The sequence below is a fragment of the Carcharodon carcharias genome, chromosome 8, assembly GCF_017639515.1.
Source record: "Carcharodon carcharias isolate sCarCar2 chromosome 8, sCarCar2.pri, whole genome shotgun sequence".
NCBI classification, from domain to species: Eukaryota; Metazoa; Chordata; class Chondrichthyes; order Lamniformes; family Lamnidae; genus Carcharodon; species Carcharodon carcharias.
Genome location: NC_054474.1, coordinates 116,025,901 through 116,041,987, shown reverse-complemented (window position 1 = coordinate 116,041,987; position 16,087 = coordinate 116,025,901).

Here is a 16,087-nt window from a genome sequence, read left to right as displayed (position 1 = left end):
GTGGAATTGATGTTCCTGTGTGCAGCACGTGGAACTGATGTTACTGTGAGCGGCATGTGGAACTGATGTTTCAGTGTGCAGCATGTGGAACTGATGTTACAGTGTGCAGCATGTGGAAATGATATTCCTGTGTGCAGCATGTGTAACTGATGTTACAGTGTGCAGAATGTGGAACTGATGTTAAAGTGTGCAGCATGTGGAACTGATGTTACTGTGTGCAGTATGAAGAACTGATGTTACTGTGTGCAGCCTGTGGATCTGATGTTAAAAAGTGCAGCTTGTGGAACTGATGTCACTGTGTGCAGCATGTCGAATTGATGCTCCTGTGTGCATCATGTGGAACTGATGTTACTGTGTGAAGCATGCTGGACTGGTGTTACAGTATGCAACATGTGGAATTGATGTTCCTGTGTGCAGAAGATGGAACTGATGTTACTGTGTGCAGCATGTTGAACTGATGTTATAGTGTGCAGCATGTGGAATTGATGTTCCTGTGTGCAGCACGTGGAACTGATGTTACTGTGAGCGGCATGTGGAACTGATGTTTCAGTGTGCAGCATGTGGAACAGATGTCAATGTGTGCCTCATGTGGAACTGATGCTACTGTGTGCAGCATGTGGTACTGATGTTACAGTGTGCAGCATGTGGAATTGATGTTCCTGTGTGCATTATGTGGAACTGATGGTACTGTGAGCAGCATGTGGAAATGATGTTACATTGAGCAGCCTGTGGAACTGATGTTACAATGTGCAGCCCGTGGAACTTATGTTACATTGTGCAGCGTGTGGGACTGATGTTACAATGTGCAGCCCGTGGAACTGATGTTGCAGTGTGCAGCATGTGGAACTGATGTTACAGTGAGCAGCATGTGGAAATGATGTTCCTGTGTGCAGCATGTGGAACTGAGGTTCATGTGCGCAGCATGTGGAACTAATGTTAAAGTGTGCAGCCTGTGGAACTGATGTTATAATGTGCAGCATGAGGTACTGATGTTAAGGTTTGCAGCCTGTGGAAATAATTTTGCAGTGTGCAACCTGTAGAAATGGTGATACAGTGTGCAGACTGTAGAACTGATGTTACAACGTGCAGCCCATGGCACTGATGTTCCTGTGTGCAGCATGTGGAACTGATGTCACTGAGTGCAGCATGTGGAACTGATGTTATAGTGTACAGCATGTGGAATTGATGTTCCTGTGTGCAGCATGTGGAACTGATTTTAATGTGAGCAGCATGTGGAACTGATGTTACAGTGTGGAGCATGTGGACCTTATGTTGCAGTGTACAATCTATGTAATTCATTTTGCATTGTGCAGCCTGTGCAACTGATGTTAAAGTTTGCTGCCTGTGGAAATGATGTTACATTGTGCAGCATGTGGAACTGATGTTATAATGTGCAGCATGAGGAACTGATGTTAAAGTTTGCAACCAGTGGAAATAATTTTGCAGTGTAACTGATGTTACAATGTGCAACCCGTGGAACTGATGTTGCAGTGTGCAGCATGTGGAACTGATGTTACAGTGTGTAGCATGTGGAAATGGTATTCCTGTGTGCAGCATGTGTATCTGATGTTACAGTGTGCAGCATGTGGAACTGATGTTACTGTGTGCAGCATGAAGAACTGATGTTACTGTGTGCAGCCTGTGGAACTGATGTTACAATACGCAGCATGTGGAACTGATGTCACTGGCTGCAGCATGTCGAATTGATGTTCCTGTGTGCATCATGTGGAACTGATGTTAAAGTGTGCAGCATATGGAATAGATGTCACTGTGTGCAGCATGTGGAACTGATGTTACTGTGTGCAGCATGTGGTACTGATGTTGCAGCGTGCAGCATGTGGAACTGATGTTACATTGTGCATCAGGTGGAACTGATGTTCCTGTTTGCAAGATGTGGAACTGATGTTACAGTGTGCAGCATGAGAAACGGATGTTAAAGTTTGTAGCCTGTGGAAATAATTTTGCACTGTGCAACCTGTAGAAATGATGTTACAGTGTGCAGGCTGTGGAACTGATGTTACAGTGTTCAGCACATGGAACTTATGTTCCTGTGTGCAGCATGTGGAACTGATGTTACTGAGTGCAGCATGTGGAACTGATGTTACAGTGTGCAGCATGTGGAACTAATGTTACAGTGTTCAACATGTGGAACTTATGTTCTTGTGTGCAGCATGTGGAAATGATGTTCCTGTGTGCAGCATGTGGAACTGATGTTACTGTGTGCAGCCTGTGGAACTGATGTTACTGTGTGCAGCATGAGGAACTGATGTTACAAATTGCAGCCTGTGGAACTGAAGTTACACTGTGCAGCCTGTGGTACCGATGTCACAGTGTGCAGACTGTCGAAATGATGTTACAGTGTGCAGCAAGAGGAGGTGATGTTACATTGTGTGGCAAGGGGAACTGATGTTACCGTTTGCAGTCTGTGCAACGGATGTCAAAGTGTGCAACCTCTGGAATTGATGTTACAGTGTGCAGCTTGTGGACCTTACGTTGCAGTGTGCAAACTATGTAAATCATTTTGCTTTGTGCAGCCTGTGCAACTGATGTTAAAGTTACAGCCTGTGGAAATAATTTTGCAGTGTGCAACCTGTGAATATGATGATACAGTTTGCAGCCTGTGGAACTGATGTTACAATGTGTGGCCCATGGAAGTGATGTTACAAGGTGCAGCCTGTGGAACTGATGTTGCAATGTGCGGCCTGTGGAGGTTATGTTACAAGGTGCAGCCTGTGGAACTGATGTTACAATGTGCAGCGCATGGTACTGATGTTGCAGTGTGCAGCATGTTGAACTGATGTTATAGTGTGCAGCATGTGGAATTGATGTTCCTGTGTGCAGCACGTGGAACTGATGTTACTGTGAGCGGCATGTGGAACTGATGTTTCAGTGTGCAGCATGTGGAACTGATGTTACAGTGTGCAGCATGTGGAAATGATATTCCTGTGTGCAGCATGTGTAACTGATGTTACAGTGTGCAGAATGTGGAACTGATGTTAAAGTGTGCAGCATGTGGAACTGATGTTACTGTGTGCAGTATGAAGAACTGATGTTACTGTGTGCAGCCTGTGGATCTGATGTTAAAAAGTGCAGCTTGTGGAACTGATGTCACTGTGTGCAGCATGTCGAATTGATGCTCCTGTGTGCATCATGTGGAACTGATGTTACTGTGTGAAGCATGCTGGACTGGTGTTACAGTATGCAACATGTGGAATTGATGTTCCTGTGTGCAGAAGATGGAACTGATGTTACTGTGTGCAGCATGTTGAACTGATGTTATAGTGTGCAGCATGTGGAATTGATGTTCCTGTGTGCAGCACGTGGAACTGATGTTACTGTGAGCGGCATGTGGAACTGATGTTTCAGTGTGCAGCATGTGGAACAGATGTCAATGTGTGCCTCATGTGGAACTGATGCTACTGTGTGCAGCATGTGGTACTGATGTTACAGTGTGCAGCATGTGGAATTGATGTTCCTGTGTGCATTATGTGGAACTGATGGTACTGTGAGCAGCATGTGGAAATGATGTTACATTGAGCAGCCTGTGGAACTGATGTTACAATGTGCAGCCCGTGGAACTTATGTTACATTGTGCAGCGTGTGGGACTGATGTTACAATGTGCAGCCCGTGGAACTGATGTTGCAGTGTGCAGCATGTGGAACTGATGTTACAGTGTGCAGCATGTGGAAATGATATTCCTGTGTGCAGCATGTGTAACTGATGTTACAGTTTGCAGAATTTGGAACTGATGTTAAAGTGAGCAGCATGTGGAACAGATATCACCGTGTGCAGCATGTGTAACTGATGTTACAGTGTGCAGCCTGTGGAACTGATATTGCAGTTTGCAGCATGTGGAACTGATGTTACAGTGTGCAGCCTGTGGATCTGATGTTACAATGTGCAGCCCGTGGAACTTATGTTACAAGGTGCAGCGTGTGGGACTGATGTTACAATGTGCAGCCCGTGGAACGGATGTTGCAGTGTGCAGCATGTGGAACTGATGTTACAGTGTGCAGCATGTGCAAATGATATTCCTGTGTGCAGCATGTGTAACTGATGTTACAGTGTGCAGAATGTGGAACTGATGTTAAAGTGTGCAGCATGTGGAACTGATGTTACTGTGTGCAGTATGAAGAACTGATGTTACTGTGTGCAGCCTGTGGATCTGATGTTACAAAGTGCAGCTTGTGGAACTGATGTCACTGTGTGCAGCATGTCGAATTGTTGCTCCTGTGTGCATCATGTGGAACTGATGTTACTGTTTGAAGCATGCTGGACTGGTGTTACAGTATGCAACATGTGGAATTGATGTTCCTGTGTGCAGAAGATGGAACTGATGTTACTGTGTGCAGCATGTTGAACTGATGTTATAGTGTGCAGCATGTGGAATTGATGTTCCTGTGTGCAGCACGTGGAACTGATGTTACTGTGAGCGGCATGTGGAACTGATGTTTCAGTGTGCAGCATGTGGAACAGATGTCAATGTGTGCCGCATGTGGAACTGATGCTACTGTGTGCAGCATGTGGTACTGATGTTACAGTGTGCAGCATGTGGAATTGATGTTCCTGTGTGCATTATGTGGAACTGATGTTACTGTGAGCAGCATGTGGAAATGATGTTACATTGAGCAGCCTGTGGAACTGATGTTACAATGTGCAGCCCGTGGAACTTATGTTACATTGTGCAGCGTGTGGGACTGATGTTACAATGTGCAGCCCGTGGAACTGATGTTGCAGTGTGCAGCATGTGGAACTGATGTTACAGTGTGCAGCATGTGGAAATGATATTCCTGTGTGCAGCATGTGTAACTGATGTTACAGTGTGCAGAATGTGGAACTGATGTTAAAGTGAGCAGCATGTGGAACTGATGTTACAGTGTGCAGAATGTGCAACAGATGTTACAGTGTGCAGAATGTGCAACAGATGTTACAGTGTGCAGCATGTGGAACAGATATCACCGTGTGCAGCATTTGGAACTGATGTTACTGTGTGCAGCATGTGGTACTGATGATGCAGTGTGCAGCATGTGGAACTGATGTTACATTGTGCAGCACATGGAACTGATGTTCCTGTGTGCAGCATGTGGAACTGAATTTACAGTGTGCAGCATGAGGAACTGATGTTACAGTGTGCAGCATGTGGAATTGATGTTCCTGTGTGCAGCATGTGGAACTGATGTTACTGTGAGCGGCATGTGGAACTGATGTTACAGTGTGCAGCATGTGGAACAGATGTCACTTTGAGCAGCATGTGGAACTGATTTTCCTGTGTGCAGCATGTGGTACTGATGTTGCGTTGTGCAGCTTGAGGAACTGATGTTACATTGTGCAGCACATGGAATTGATGTTCCTGTGTGCAGCCTGTGGAACTGATGTTGCAGTGTGCAGCATGTGGAACAGATGTTACTGTGTGCAGCATGTGGAACTGATGTTACTGTGTGCAGCATGTGGTAATGATGTTCCTGTGTGCAGAAGTTGGAACTGATGTTAATGTGTGCAGCAGGTGGAACTGAAGTTACTGTGAGCAGCATGTGGAACTAATGTTACAGCGTGCAGCACGTGGAACTGATGTTACATTGTGCTGCATGTGGAACTGATGTTACTGTGAGCAGCATGTGGAACTGATGTTACAGAGTGAAGCACGTGGAACTGATGTTACTGTGAGCAGCTTTTGCAACTGATGTTACTCTGTGCAGCATGTGGAACTGATGTCACTATGTGCAGCATGTGGAACTGATGTTACTGTGCGCAGCATGTTGTACTGATGGTACAGTGTGCAGCACGTGGAACTGACATTACATTGTGCAGCATATGGAACTGGTGTCCCTGTGTGCAGCATGTGGAACTGTTGTTACAGTGTGCAGCATGAGGAACTGATGATAAAGTTTTTAGCCTGTGTAAATAATTTTGCAGTGTGCAGCCTGTGGAACTCAAGTTCCACTGTGCAGCCTGTGGTACCGATGTCACAGTGTGCAGCCTGTGGAAATGATGTTATATTGTGCAGCCTGTGTAATGATTTTACAGTGTGTGGCATGTGGCACTGATGTTACATTGTGCAGCAATTGGAACTGATGTTACAGTGTGCAGCTTGTAGAAATGATGTTACTGTGTGCAGCATGTGGAACTGATGTTACAGTGTGCAGCATGTGGAACTGATGTCACTGTGTGCAACATGTCGAATTGATGTTCCTGTGTGCATCATGTGGAATTGATGTTGCAGTGTGCAGCATGTGGAAATGATGTTCCTGTGTGCAGCATGTGGAACTGATGTTACTGTGTGCAGCATGAGGAGCAGATGTTACATTGTGCAGCAAGTGGAGCTGATGTTACAGTGAGCAGTCTGTGCAACGGACGTCAAAGTGTGCAACCTCTGGACGTGATGTTACAGTATGCAGATTGTGGACCTTGCTTTGCAGTGTGCAAACTATGTAATTCATTTTGCTTTGTGCAGCTTGTGCAACTGATGTTAAAGTTACAGCCTGTGGAAATAATGTTGCAATGTGCAACCTGTGAAAATGATGTTACAGTCTGCAGCCTGTGGAACTGAAATTACACTGTGTAGCCTGTGTTACCGAAGTCACATTGTGCAGCCTGTGCAACTGATGTTAAAGTTACAGCCTGTGGAAATAATTTTGCAGTGTGCAACCTGTGAAAATGATGTTACAGTTTGCAGCCTGTGGAACTGATGTTACAATGTGCGGCCCATGGAAGTTATGTTAGAAGGTGCAGCCCGTGGAACTGATGTTACAATGTGCAGCCTGTGGAACTGATATTGCAGTTTGCAGCATGTGGAACTGATGTTACAGTGTGCAGCCTGTGGATCTGATGTTACAATGTGCAGCCCGTGGAACTTATCTTACAAGGTGCAGCGTGTGGGACTGATGTTACAATGTGCAGCCCGTGGAACGGATGTTGCAGTGTGCAGCATGTGGAACTGATGTTACAGTGTGCAGCATGTGGAAATGATATTCCTGTGTGCAGCATGTGTAACTGATGTTACAGTGTGCAGAATGTGGAACTGATGTTAAAGTGTGCAGCATGTGGAACTGATGTTACTGTGTGCAGTATGAAGAACTGATGTTACTGTGTGCAGCCTGTGGATCTGATGTTACAAAGTGCAGCTTGTGGAACTGATGTCACTGTGTGCAGCATGTCGAATTGATGCTCCTGTGTGCATCATGTGGAACTGATGTTACTGTGTGAAGCATGCTGGACTGGTGTTACAGTATGCAACATGTGGAATTGATGTTCCTGTGTGCAGAAGATGGAACTGATGTTACTGTGTGCAGCATGTTGAACTGATGTTATAGTGTGCAGCATGTGGAATTGATGTTCCTGTGTGCAGCACGTGGAACTGATGTTACTGTGAGCGGCATGTGGAACTGATGTTTCAGTGTGCAGCATGTGGAACTGATGTTACAGTGTGCAGCATGTGGAAATGATATTCCTGTGTGCAGCATGTGTAACTGATGTTACAGTGTGCAGAATGTGGAACTGATGTTAAAGTGTGCAGCATGTGGAACTGATGTTACTGTGTGCAGTATGAAGAACTGATGTTACTGTGTGCAGCCTGTGGATCTGATGTTAAAAAGTGCAGCTTGTGGAACTGATGTCACTGTGTGCAGCATGTCGAATTGATGCTCCTGTGTGCATCATGTGGAACTGATGTTACTGTGTGAAGCATGCTGGACTGGTGTTACAGTATGCAACATGTGGAATTGATGTTCCTGTGTGCAGAAGATGGAACTGATGTTACTGTGTGCAGCATGTTGAACTGATGTTATAGTGTGCAGCATGTGGAATTGATGTTCCTGTGTGCAGCACGTGGAACTGATGTTACTGTGAGCGGCATGTGGAACTGATGTTTCAGTGTGCAGCATGTGGAACAGATGTCAATGTGTGCCTCATGTGGAACTGATGCTACTGTGTGCAGCATGTGGTACTGATGTTACAGTGTGCAGCATGTGGAATTGATGTTCCTGTGTGCATTATGTGGAACTGATGGTACTGTGAGCAGCATGTGGAAATGATGTTACATTGAGCAGCCTGTGGAACTGATGTTACAATGTGCAGCCCGTGGAACTTATGTTACATTGTGCAGCGTGTGGGACTGATGTTACAATGTGCAGCCCGTGGAACTGATGTTGCAGTGTGCAGCATGTGGAACTGATGTTACAGTGTGCAGCATGTGGAAATGATATTCCTGTGTGCAGCATGTGTAACTGATGTTACAGTGTGCAGAATTTGGAACTGATGTTAAAGTGAGCAGCATGTGGAACAGATATCACCGTGTGCAGCATGTGTAACTGATGTTACAGTGTGCAGCCTGTGGAACTGATATTGCAGTTTGCAGCATGTGGAACTGATGTTACAGTGTGCAGCCTGTGGATCTGATGTTACAATGTGCAGCCCGTGGAACTTATGTTACAAGGTGCAGCGTGTGGGACTGATGTTACAATGTGCAGCCCGTGGAACGGATGTTGCAGTGTGCAGCATGTGGAACTGATGTTACAGTGTGCAGCATGTGCAAATGATATTCCTGTGTGCAGCATGTGTAACTGATGTTACAGTGTGCAGAATGTGGAACTGATGTTAAAGTGTGCAGCATGTGGAACTGATGTTACTGTGTGCAGTATGAAGAACTGATGTTACTGTGTGCAGCCTGTGGATCTGATGTTACAAAGTGCAGCTTGTGGAACTGATGTCACTGTGTGCAGCATGTCGAATTGATGCTCCTGTGTGCATCATGTGGAACTGATGTTACTGTGTGAAGCATGCTGGACTGGTGTTACAGTATGCAACATGTGGAATTGATGTTCCTGTGTGCAGAAGATGGAACTGATGTTACTGTGCGCAGCATGTTGAACTGATGTTATAGTGTGCAGCATGTGGAACTGATGTTCCTGTGTGCAGCACGTGGAACTGATGTTACTGTGAGCGGCATGTGGAACTGATGTTTCAGTGTGCAGCATGTGGAACAGATGTCAATGTGTGCCGCATGTGGAACTGATGCTACTGTGTGCAGCATGTGGTACTGATGTTACAGTGTGCAGCATGTGGAATTGATGTTCCTGTGTGCATTATGTGGAACTGATGTTACTGTGAGCAGCATGTGGAAATGATGTTACATTGAGCAGCCTGTGGAACTGATGTTACAATGTGCAGCCCGTGGAACTTATGTTACATTGTGCAGCGTGTGGGACTGATCTTACAATGTGCAGCCCGTGGAACTGATGTTGCAGTGTGCAGCATGTGGAACTGATGTTACAGTGTGCAGCATGTGGAAATGATATTCCTGTGTGCAGCATGTGTAACTGATGTTACAGTGTGCAGAATGTGGAACTGATGTTAAAGTGAGCAGCATTTGGAACAGATATCACCGTGTGCAGCATGTGTAACTGATGTTACAGTGTGCAGAATGTGCAACAGATGTTACAGTGTGCAGCATGTGGAACAGATATCACCGTGTGCAGCATTTGGAACTGATGTTACTGTGTGCAGCATGTGGTACTGATGATGCAGTGTGCAGCATGTGGAACTGATGTTACATTGTGCAGCACATGGAACTGATGTTCCTGTGTGCAGCATGTGGAACTGAATTTACAGTGTGCAGCATGAGGAACTGATGTTACAGTGTGCAGCATGTGGAACAGATGTCACTGTGAGCAGCATGTGTAACTGATGTTACAGTGTGCAGAATGTGGAACTGATGTTAAAGTGAGCAGCATGTGGAACAGATATCACCGTGTGCAGCATGTGTAACTGATGTTACAGTGTGCAGAATGTGCAACAGATGTTACAGTGTGCAGCATGTGGAATTGATGTTCCTGTGTGCAGCATGTGGAACTGATGTTACTGTGAGCGGCATGTGGAACTGATGTTACAGTGTGCAGCATGTGGAACAGATGTCACTGTGAGCAGCATGTGGAACTGATGTTCCTGTGTGCAGCATGTGGTACTGATGTTGCGTTGTGCAGCTTGAGGAACTGATGTTACATTGTGCAGCACATGGAATTGATGTTCCTGTGTGCAGCATGTGGAACTGATGTTGCAGTGTGCAGCATGTGGAACAGATGTTACTGTGTGCAGCATGTGGAACTGATGTTACTGTGTGCAGCATGTGGTAATGATGTTGCAGCGTGCAGCATGTGGAACTGATGTTACATTGTGCAGCAGGTGGAACTGATGTTCCTGTGTGCAGAATGTGGAACTGATGTTACAGTGTGCAGCATGAGGAACGGATGTTAAAGTTTGTAGCCTGTGGAAATAATTTTGCACTGTGTAACCTGTAGAAATGATGTTAGAGTGTGCAGCATGTGGAACTGATGTTACAGTGTTCAGCACGTGGAACTTATGTTCCTGTGTGCAGAATGTGGAACTCATGTTACTGAGTGTAGCATGTGGAACTGATGTTACAGTGTGCAGCATGTGGAACTGATGTTACAGTGTTCAGCACGTGGAACTTATTTTCCTGTGTGCAGAATGTGGAACTGATGTTACTGAGTGCAGCATGTGGAACTGATGTTACAGTGTGCAGCATGTGGAACTGATGTTACAAATTGCAGCCTGTGGAACTGATGTTACAATGTGCAGCCCATGGTACTGATGTTGCAGTGTGCAGCATGTGGAACTGATGTTACAGTGAGCAGCATGTGGAAATGATGTTCCTGTGTGCAGCATGTGGAACTGAGGTTCATGTGCGCAGCATGTGGAACTAATGTTAAAGTGTGCAGCCTGTGGAACTGATGTTATAATGTGCAGCATGAGGTACTGATGTTAAGGTTTGCAGCCTGTGGAAATAATTTTGCAGTGTGCAACCTGTAGAAATGGTGATACAGTGTGCAGACTGTAGAACTGATGTTACAACGTGCAGCCCATGGCACTGATGTTCCTGTGTGCAGCATGTGGAACTGATGTCACTGAGTGCAGCATGTGGAACTGATGTTATAGTGTACAGCATGTGGAATTGATGTTCCTGTGTGCAGCATGTGGAACTGATTTTAATGTGAGCAGCATGTGGAACTGATGTTACAGTGTGGAGCATGTGGACCTTATGTTGCAGTGTACAATCTATGTAATTCATTTTGCATTGTGCAGCCTGTGCAACTGATGTTAAAGTTTGCTGCCTGTGGAAATGATGTTACATTGTGCAGCATGTGGAACTGATGTTATAATGTGCAGCATGAGGAACTGATGTTAAAGTTTGCAACCAGTGGAAATAATTTTGCAGTGTAACTGATGTTACAATGTGCAACCCGTGGAACTGATGTTGCAGTGTGCAGCATGTGGAACTGATGTTACAGTGTGTAGCATGTGGAAATGGTATTCCTGTGTGCAGCATGTGTATCTGATGTTACAGTGTGCAGCATGTGGAACTGATGTTACTGTGTGCAGCATGAAGAACTGATGTTACTGTGTGCAGCCTGTGGAACTGATGTTACAATACGCAGCATGTGGAACTGATGTCACTGGCTGCAGCATGTCGAATTGATGTTCCTGTGTGCATCATGTGGAACTGATGTTAAAGTGTGCAGCATATGGAATAGATGTCACTGTGTGCAGCATGTGGAACTGATGTTACTGTGTGCAGCATGTGGTACTGATGTTGCAGCGTGCAGCATGTGGAACTGATGTTACATTGTGCATCAGGTGGAACTGATGTTCCTGTTTGCAAGATGTGGAACTGATGTTACAGTGTGCAGCATGAGAAACGGATGTTAAAGTTTGTAGCCTGTGGAAATAATTTTGCACTGTGCAACCTGTAGAAATGATGTTACAGTGTGCAGGCTGTGGAACTGATGTTACAGTGTTCAGCACATGGAACTTATGTTCCTGTGTGCAGCATGTGGAACTGATGTTACTGAGTGCAGCATGTGGAACTGATGTTACAGTGTGCAGCATGTGGAACTAATGTTACAGTGTTCAACATGTGGAACTTATGTTCTTGTGTGCAGCATGTGGAAATGATGTTCCTGTGTGCAGCATGTGGAACTGATGTTACTGTGTGCAGCCTGTGGAACTGATGTTACTGTGTGCAGCATGAGGAACTGATGTTACAAATTGCAGCCTGTGGAACTGAAGTTACACTGTGCAGCCTGTGGTACCGATGTCACAGTGTGCAGACTGTCGAAATGATGTTACAGTGTGCAGCAAGAGGAGGTGATGTTACATTGTGTGGCAAGGGGAACTGATGTTACCGTTTGCAGTCTGTGCAACGGATGTCAAAGTGTGCAACCTCTGGAATTGATGTTACAGTGTGCAGCTTGTGGACCTTACGTTGCAGTGTGCAAACTATGTAAATCATTTTGCTTTGTGCAGCCTGTGCAACTGATGTTAAAGTTACAGCCTGTGGAAATAATTTTGCAGTGTGCAACCTGTGAATATGATGATACAGTTTGCAGCCTGTGGAACTGATGTTACAATGTGTGGCCCATGGAAGTGATGTTACAAGGTGCAGCCTGTGGAACTGATGTTGCAATGTGCGGCCTGTGGAGGTTATGTTACAAGGTGCAGCCTGTGGAACTGATGTTACAATGTGCAGCGCATGGTACTGATGTTGCAGTGTGCAGCATGTTGAACTGATGTTATAGTGTGCAGCATGTGGAATTGATGTTCCTGTGTGCAGCACGTGGAACTGATGTTACTGTGAGCGGCATGTGGAACTGATGTTTCAGTGTGCAGCATGTGGAACTGATGTTACAGTGTGCAGCATGTGGAAATGATATTCCTGTGTGCAGCATGTGTAACTGATGTTACAGTGTGCAGAATGTGGAACTGATGTTAAAGTGTGCAGCATGTGGAACTGATGTTACTGTGTGCAGTATGAAGAACTGATGTTACTGTGTGCAGCCTGTGGATCTGATGTTAAAAAGTGCAGCTTGTGGAACTGATGTCACTGTGTGCAGCATGTCGAATTGATGCTCCTGTGTGCATCATGTGGAACTGATGTTACTGTGTGAAGCATGCTGGACTGGTGTTACAGTATGCAACATGTGGAATTGATGTTCCTGTGTGCAGAAGATGGAACTGATGTTACTGTGTGCAGCATGTTGAACTGATGTTATAGTGTGCAGCATGTGGAATTGATGTTCCTGTGTGCAGCACGTGGAACTGATGTTACTGTGAGCGGCATGTGGAACTGATGTTTCAGTGTGCAGCATGTGGAACAGATGTCAATGTGTGCCTCATGTGGAACTGATGCTACTGTGTGCAGCATGTGGTACTGATGTTACAGTGTGCAGCATGTGGAATTGATGTTCCTGTGTGCATTATGTGGAACTGATGGTACTGTGAGCAGCATGTGGAAATGATGTTACATTGAGCAGCCTGTGGAACTGATGTTACAATGTGCAGCCCGTGGAACTTATGTTACATTGTGCAGCGTGTGGGACTGATGTTACAATGTGCAGCCCGTGGAACTGATGTTGCAGTGTGCAGCATGTGGAACTGATGTTACAGTGTGCAGCATGTGGAAATGATATTCCTGTGTGCAGCATGTGTAACTGATGTTACAGTTTGCAGAATTTGGAACTGATGTTAAAGTGAGCAGCATGTGGAACAGATATCACCGTGTGCAGCATGTGTAACTGATGTTACAGTGTGCAGCCTGTGGAACTGATATTGCAGTTTGCAGCATGTGGAACTGATGTTACAGTGTGCAGCCTGTGGATCTGATGTTACAATGTGCAGCCCGTGGAACTTATGTTACAAGGTGCAGCGTGTGGGACTGATGTTACAATGTGCAGCCCGTGGAACGGATGTTGCAGTGTGCAGCATGTGGAACTGATGTTACAGTGTGCAGCATGTGCAAATGATATTCCTGTGTGCAGCATGTGTAACTGATGTTACAGTGTGCAGAATGTGGAACTGATGTTAAAGTGTGCAGCATGTGGAACTGATGTTACTGTGTGCAGTATGAAGAACTGATGTTACTGTGTGCAGCCTGTGGATCTGATGTTACAAAGTGCAGCTTGTGGAACTGATGTCACTGTGTGCAGCATGTCGAATTGTTGCTCCTGTGTGCATCATGTGGAACTGATGTTACTGTTTGAAGCATGCTGGACTGGTGTTACAGTATGCAACATGTGGAATTGATGTTCCTGTGTGCAGAAGATGGAACTGATGTTACTGTGTGCAGCATGTTGAACTGATGTTATAGTGTGCAGCATGTGGAATTGATGTTCCTGTGTGCAGCACGTGGAACTGATGTTACTGTGAGCGGCATGTGGAACTGATGTTTCAGTGTGCAGCATGTGGAACAGATGTCAATGTGTGCCGCATGTGGAACTGATGCTACTGTGTGCAGCATGTGGTACTGATGTTACAGTGTGCAGCATGTGGAATTGATGTTCCTGTGTGCATTATGTGGAACTGATGTTACTGTGAGCAGCATGTGGAAATGATGTTACATTGAGCAGCCTGTGGAACTGATGTTACAATGTGCAGCCCGTGGAACTTATGTTACATTGTGCAGCGTGTGGGACTGATGTTACAATGTGCAGCCCGTGGAACTGATGTTGCAGTGTGCAGCATGTGGAACTGATGTTACAGTGTGCAGCATGTGGAAATGATATTCCTGTGTGCAGCATGTGTAACTGATGTTACAGTGTGCAGAATGTGGAACTGATGTTAAAGTGAGCAGCATGTGGAACTGATGTTACAGTGTGCAGAATGTGCAACAGATGTTACAGTGTGCAGAATGTGCAACAGATGTTACAGTGTGCAGCATGTGGAACAGATATCACCGTGTGCAGCATTTGGAACTGATGTTACTGTGTGCAGCATGTGGTACTGATGATGCAGTGTGCAGCATGTGGAACTGATGTTACATTGTGCAGCACATGGAACTGATGTTCCTGTGTGCAGCATGTGGAACTGAATTTACAGTGTGCAGCATGAGGAACTGATGTTACAGTGTGCAGCATGTGGAATTGATGTTCCTGTGTGCAGCATGTGGAACTGATGTTACTGTGAGCGGCATGTGGAACTGATGTTACAGTGTGCAGCATGTGGAACAGATGTCACTTTGAGCAGCATGTGGAACTGATTTTCCTGTGTGCAGCATGTGGTACTGATGTTGCGTTGTGCAGCTTGAGGAACTGATGTTACATTGTGCAGCACATGGAATTGATGTTCCTGTGTGCAGCCTGTGGAACTGATGTTGCAGTGTGCAGCATGTGGAACAGATGTTACTGTGTGCAGCATGTGGAACTGATGTTACTGTGTGCAGCATGTGGTAATGATGTTCCTGTGTGCAGAAGTTGGAACTGATGTTAATGTGTGCAGCAGGTGGAACTGAAGTTACTGTGAGCAGCATGTGGAACTAATGTTACAGCGTGCAGCACGTGGAACTGATGTTACATTGTGCTGCATGTGGAACTGATGTTACTGTGAGCAGCATGTGGAACTGATGTTACAGAGTGAAGCACGTGGAACTGATGTTACTGTGAGCAGCTTTTGCAACTGATGTTACTCTGTGCAGCATGTGGAACTGATGTCACTATGTGCAGCATGTGGAACTGATGTTACTGTGCGCAGCATGTTGTACTGATGGTACAGTGTGCAGCACGTGGAACTGACATTACATTGTGCAGCATATGGAACTGGTGTCCCTGTGTGCAGCATGTGGAACTGTTGTTACAGTGTGCAGCATGAGGAACTGATGATAAAGTTTTTAGCCTGTGTAAATAATTTTGCAGTGTGCAGCCTGTGGAACTCAAGTTCCACTGTGCAGCCTGTGGTACCGATGTCACAGTGTGCAGCCTGTGGAAATGATGTTATATTGTGCAGCCTGTGTAATGATTTTACAGTGTGTGGCATGTGGCACTGATGTTACATTGTGCAGCAATTGGAACTGATGTTACAGTGTGCAGCTTGTAGAAATGATGTTACTGTGTGCAGCATGTGGAACTGATGTTACAGTGTGCAGCATGTGGAACTGATGTCACTGTGTGCAACATGTCGAATTGATGTTCCTGTGTGCATCATGTGGAATTGATGTTGCAGTGTGCAGCATGTGGAAATGATGTTCCTGTGTGCAGCATGTGGAACTGATGTTACTGTGTGCAGCATGAGGAGCAGATGTTA